At 42.0% G+C, this 6,785-nt stretch overlaps 1 pseudogene; it reads left to right on the top strand.

Annotated features, from left to right (window-relative positions):
• LOC108176155 (vomeronasal type-2 receptor 116-like) overlaps positions 1-4,734 on the top strand; it is a 70,194-nt pseudogene extending 65,460 nt beyond the window's left edge.
• Positions 4,735-6,785: the final 2,051 nt, after the last annotated feature.

Consider the following 6,785-nt stretch of genomic DNA (forward strand, 5'->3'; position numbering starts at 1 on the left):
CTTCAGGAATAATACTGTACACTATGTCATTAACCGTACACAGATTTCTTGCATTTTCCCTTAGCTGACTCTTGGGTCTTTTAAACCTCTTCTGAGTGACAGTGGTCAGTTTCCATCCCTCTATCAGATTGCCCCCATGGGATGCCAGCACTGGCCCCAGTATCTTTTACTTGGGGAGTTTAGGCCATTTGCATTCAAGGTTACTATTGATAAGTTAGGACTTGCCTCTTCACTGGAAACACTCCTGTTGTAAACATTCCTGTTGTTTGCCTTAGATTTCCTTTGTAGTTTTATTGGGGGATTTTCTGCCTTGATATTCCTGCATAATGATGGCTATCTTTCTGTGTTTCTGTGTATCCCATCCATAAGCATTTTTGTAAGGCTTGGCGAGTGGTGACAAATTCTTTCAATTTCTCTTGTTGTGGAAGGTCTTTATTTCACCTTCATTCATAAATTAGAGGTTTTCACAGTACAGTATTCTGGGTTGACAGTTTTGTTTTAAGATATGGACTATGTCGCACCATTCTCTCTGAGCCTGTATTGTTTCTGATGAGAAGTCAGCTGTGAACGTAACTGGATATCCCCTGAAAGTAATCTGATGTTTCTCTCTTGCAGGATTTAGAATTTTTTAATGTTTTACATTGAAAATTTGACTACAGTGTGTTGTGGTGAATATCTTTTCTGGTCATGTCTATAAGGAGTTCTATGTTCCTAGTGTACGTAAATGTCCCTTTCTCCTAATTGGGGAAAGTTTCTGTAATTATTTCAGTGAATCAACTTTCTAATCCATTTTCTCTTTGCATACCTTCAGGAATCTCTAAGACCCAACATGGGGTCATTTGATAGTATCCCATACATCTCCAACACTTTTTTTTATTTTAAAGCTTTTATTCAATGGATGCAATTTTCATAGGTACAACTTTAAGATTATAGTGGTTCCCCTCCCATACCCACTCTCCCTTTCCAACTCCCATCCTACCTCCTACTCCCTCTCCCATCCCATTCCTTAAGATTCATTTTTAATAAGAGCAAGTCTATACTAAGGAAAGATTTCAACAGTTTGCACACATACACACATACAGTGTAAAAGTACTGTTTGAAAACAACAATTTTGCAGTTCATTCTTACAGTACAACTCATTGAGGACAGAGGTCCTACATGGGGAATAAGTACACAGTGACTCCTGTTGTTGATTTAACAATTGACACTCTTATTTATGATATCAGTGATCACCCAAGGCTCTTGTCGTGAGCTGCCAAGGCTATGGAAGACTTTTGTGACCACAAACTCCATCAGTTTTAGACAAGGCCATAATCAAAGTGGAAGTTCTCTGGTTACACTGTGTGTGTACAAAGAAAGTTGAATGGTTTCTGCACAGATGTAAGAAATACTAATAGCCGAATATAATCACAAAATGGTGCTACATTGAAGAATACAGAAGGCCGGCGCTGTGGCTCAATAGGCTAATCCTCCACCTAGCGGCACCGGCAAACCGGGTTCTAGTCCCGGTCGGGATGCCGGATTCTTTCCCGGTTGCCCCTCTTCATGCCAGCTTTCTGCTGTGGCCAGGGAGTACAGTGGAGGATGGCCCAAGTGCTTGGGCCCTGCACCCCATGGGAGACCAGGAGAAGCACCTGTCTCCTGCCTTCAGATCAGAGCAGTGCACCAGCCGTGGTGGCCATTGGAGGGTGAACCAACGGCAAAAGGAAAACCTTTCTCTCTGTCTCTCTCTCTCACTATCCACTCTGCCTGTCCAAAAAAAAAAAAAGAATACAAAAGAAATTCAAAGATTTAGAGGGAAATATTATGAAGCATATTAAGAAATATGTTAAAAATCCAAATATACTCATGGTTATTAAAATAATTCCCAACAGTTTTATTGTGGTGAACAATTTTCATATTTGCATATTATCCAAAAAGAAGGACATTGAACTTATTGGAAATGAAGATATAAAAGTGGAATTGTTTTTAAATGATAATGGGATTGTGTAATTAAGTCAGTGTATCAGTAATTGATTAATTATTGCTTGAATACAAGATTAAACACAGAGAAAAGTTATTTTCACTTAGCAGTTCTGGAAATTGAAGCTTGGCTTTAGAATGACTTAATCCAGATCCTACCATAGAGAGTTATGCTTCACAGAGATAGCTGGATGCTTTCTCTGCACCTAAAATTCACACACTTCCAATCCGTGATATTAAGAGTGGCATAGCATGTTAAGCCTCTGCCTGATGCAGGCATCCCAGATGGCACCAGTTTCAGTCCCAGCTGCTTCACTTCAAGTCCTGTTATCTACAGATGCTTGGGCTTTTGGGCCCACACCCACTTGGAAAATCAAGAAGAAACTCCTGGTTACTGGTTTCAGATCAGCCCAGCTCCAGCCATTGCAGTCTTTTGGGGTATGAACCACCAGGTTAAAGATTTTCTCTCCCTTTCTCTTCCTCTCTCTCTCTTTTTCCTTTCCTCTCCTCCTCCCCCTGTCACTCTCCCTCTTCTTTCCTCCTTCTACTTCTCCTATTTCTGTAACTCTGCCTTTCAAGTAATTGAAAATAAATAAGCCGGTGCCACAGCTCACTAGGCTAATCCTCTGTCTTGCGGTGCCGGCACACCAGGTTCTAGTCCCGGTCGGGGTGCTGGATTCTGTCCCAGTTGCCCCTCTTCCAGGCCGGCTCTCTGCTGTGGCCAGGGAGTGAGTGGAGGATGGCCCAAATCCTTGGGCCCTGCACCCCATGGGAGACCAGGAGAAACACCTGGCACCTGCCATTGGATCAGCGTGGTGCACCGGCAGTAGCACGCCAGCCGTGGTGGCCATTGGAGGGTGAACCAATGGCAAAGGAAGACTTTTCTATCTGTCTCTCTCTCTCACTGTCCACTCTGCCTGTCAAAAAATTAAAAATAAATAAATAAATAAACAACTAACTTTTATTAAAAACCAACACAAGGAACCTTGACTGGTTGAGTAGGTCATATTATTGAGTGAATAGCACCCTTAAAACAAGGGCTGCTGCTTGCTCTTGTTCAAAGTGAGGACACAGCAAGTATGCACCATGTATAAAGGCAGAGTAGTCCTCACCACACATGGAATCCTCTGGTACCTTGACCATCACTTCCCAATCCTAAGAAATCTTGAAGAATGAGTTTGTGGTGTTAAAATGACACAGATTAAGATATACTTTTAAAGCAACATGAAGAGGTTCAGAGAGTAGGTCTTAGGGCTCTGTTATTAGAAAAAGAGAATGTACTCATTAGTATGTAAGGTACTTAGGGAGAGTAAGTAATAACTCACTAATATGAGGTAGATGGACATGAATTTTTATTTATTTTTTATTTTTAATTTTTAATAATTTTTTTATTTGAAAACAGAGTAACAGACTGTAGAGGGGGAGACAGATAGAAAGGTTTCCGTCTGTTGGTTTACTCCCCAAATGGCTGCAATTATCAGAGCAGTGCTTATTCAAAGCCTGGGGCTAGGCATTTCTTCCCATCTCCACAGGGGTTCAGGGGCTCAAGGACTGGGGCCATACTCTCCTGCTTTCCCAGGCCATAGCAGAGAGCTAGATTGGAAGAGCAGTCAGGGCTAGAATTGGCACCCACAAGGGATTAACCTACTGAGCCACTAGCCTGCCCCTGAAAAGCATAAATAATGACTAAAAATTTCATAGATGTCATTTTTATATGTTGTCATCAACAACAAATAATGAGTATTTGTCTAAACTAGCTCAGTCGGGTATTTTAGAAGGTCCTTGTGAATCAGCAATAACTGAACGGGGGATGATGTTACTGTAAGTTTCTCACCAGATATGGATCAGTGTGTGAAGTGTCTGGATCATCAGTATGCCAGCACAGAGCATGACCGCTGCCTGCACAAAGCTGTGGCCTTCTTGGCTTATGAAGACCCATTATGAATGACCCTGGTCTGCACAGCTCTATGTTTTTCTGTCCTCACCACTGGGGTTCTTGGTGTCTTTGTGAAGCACCGAGACACTCCCATAGTCAAGGCTAACAATCATTGTCTCAGCTACATCCTGCTCATTGCCCTCATCTTCTGCTACCTCTGTTCCTTACTCTTCATTGGTCATCCCAATACAGCCACCTGTGTCCTCCAGCAAACCACATTTGGAGTGGTGTTCACCGTGGCTGTTTCCACTGTCCTGGCCAAAACTACCACTGTGGTTCTGGCCTTCAAGGTCACTGCCCCAGGGAGAAGGATGAGGCAGTGGCTGATATCAGGGTTACCTAACTCCATTATTCCCGTCTGCTCCCTGATCCAACTGGTTCTCTGTGCCATCTGGCTTGGGAATTCTCCTCCCTTTATTGACACAGATGCACGCTCTGAGCATGAACACATCATCCTGGTGTGCAACAAGGGCTCTGTCACTGCCTTCTACTGTGTCCTGGGCTACCTGGGCTCCTTGGCCATGGCAAGCTTCACTGTGGCTTTCCAAGCCAGGAATCTGCCTGACAAGTTCAATGAAGCCAAGTTCCTGACATTCAGCATGCTGGTGTTCTGCAGTGTCTGGGTGACCTTCCTGCCTGTCTACCAGAGCACCAAGGGGAAGGTCATGGTGGCTGTGGAGGTCTTCTCCATCTTGGCCTCCAGTGCAGGGCTCCTGGGCTGCATCTTTGTCCCCAAGTGCTACATTATTCTCCTAAGACCTGAGAAGGATGCTTTGAAAGGATTAATGGATAGGATAATTTCCAAGGAAATGGATGTTCTGAAGAGTAGCTCTTAAGGCTCTCACAGTTTTCCATGGTTAGAAACTAAAATTCAAAAAACTGGTTTTGCATTCTGATGTTATAAAATAACTTGCAGAATGTAATGGCCTTATGAACAATTTATACTTGTCTTAAAATATTTTCACTCCAAAGGACCAATTCACAGAAAAGAAAGGGAGAATGGGACAAACCTGCCATCTGCTGATAGACGCTGAAGATGTCTAAGTGGCCCAGCGTTGGTTCTGAAGAGAAGTCTTTGAGGCTCTCTCAGTTTCAAGGATTTGAAACTAGTATTTCCAGAACTGATTTTGCATTCTGATGCTATAAAATAACTTGAACATTTTAATCACCTTATGAACATCTTACATTTCTCTTAGAAACTTTTTAATTCTCATACACTGAATAACAAAACAGAGCTATAGTGGGAAAAACCATCTGGTGATATACTCTGAAGATATCCACAGTGGTACAGTGCTGGTTCAGGCCAAAGAAAGGAGCTCAGTTAGGTTTCCATGTGGGTGTCAGGGACTGCAAGAGGCCATCTTCCACTGCTTTTTCTGGATCATCAGCAGGGAGCTGGATTGCAAGTGGACAACCGGTACATGGCCTGGCACCCACATAGGATGTCGGGGTTACAGGTGAAGGTTATATCCATTACACCCCAACACAGGCTGCAATTATCCTCTCTTCTTCAAAATAATACTGTGTACAAATTTCTTAGCCTGGGTTTTAAGTTCACAAATAAAACCCATCTCAGATAAAGGCTCTCCTTGAATCTTTTCATTTCTGCATTTTCATTGTCAACTGGTCAATTTCGTAATATTCATATTTTAATAAAATGAGTTACATGTTTATTTTCTGTTTTCATTCATTCAGTGTCTATATTAACTTCAGATTTATAATATACTTGGAATATTTTCATGTAATCATTGGACATGTTAAATTATTTTAATATGTATATGCATTATCCAGGAAATTCTTAATTATGTTATCATTTCATATAGATTTGAAATGATGTGATAATCACACACCAAGTTTTCATTATATGTAGAACTGATTCTGCAAACTTCTTTTCCATCTGCTCATTTCTGTTTATTATCAATTTGGCTTTAGATTTACTTTTGCCAATACCAGACATAAGAAAGTGATTTTTATATCTTCTTCAGCAGAAAATAATTAAACAAAAAGTAACAATCTTAAAGTGAAGTAATGGCATTTGGACCATTCACTTTCTTGTGCAACTGTTATCTCTGTCATATTTTAAAAATATTTCCTTTGCTACAAATCAGGTTCCTTATCCATTAATGGTCACTCTCAGTTCCTTCTCTTGTAAGTCACACAACCACCAGTCTGTTTCTGTTTCCATGGATTTAATGTCCTGAGTGTTTTGTATAAATTAAATATTAGACTCTGTGGATTTAGGTGGCCTTTGATTTTGCATGGTTTTTTTTTTTTTTTTTTTTTTTTTTTTTTGACAGGCAGAGTGGACAGTGAGAGAGAGAGACAGAGAGAGAAAGGTCTTCCTTTTGCCGCTGGTTCACCCTCCAATGGCCGCCGCTGCAGCCGGCGCACCGCGCTGATCCTGGCAGGAGCCAGGATCCAGGTGCTTTTCCTGGTCTCCCATGGGGTGCAGGGCCCAAGCACCTGGGCCATCCTCCACTGCACTCCCTGGCCATAGCAGAGAGCTGGCCTGGAAGAGGGGCAACCGGGACAGAATCCGGCGCCCCAACCGGGACTAGAACCCGGTGTGCCGGCGCCGCAAGGTGGAGGATTAGCCTATTGAGCCACGGCGCCGGCTCTTTGCATGGTGTTTTCAAGGAACATTCACATCATTTCGGGTATCTACATTTTTCATGACAAACTGATAATTCCTTATAGTAATTCATTGAGTTTTGTGTGTCCAGTTAACCATACACTGACTTGTGTGTTATTTTTTACTTTGGCTGTTTGGAGACACACACTGATGTACAAGAGATTTTTGCATATTTTCTAATTTTGGAGTGTACCATTAGGTGTGGGATGTTTTGGTCATCAATGAATTTTATGTTGAATTTGCTAAGGAGGTGAC

The sequence above is a fragment of the Oryctolagus cuniculus genome, chromosome 16 (genome assembly GCF_051225735.1).
Source record: "Oryctolagus cuniculus isolate XC-2025 breed Fujian yellow rabbit chromosome 16, ASM5122573v1, whole genome shotgun sequence".
NCBI classification, from domain to species: Eukaryota; Metazoa; Chordata; class Mammalia; order Lagomorpha; family Leporidae; genus Oryctolagus; species Oryctolagus cuniculus.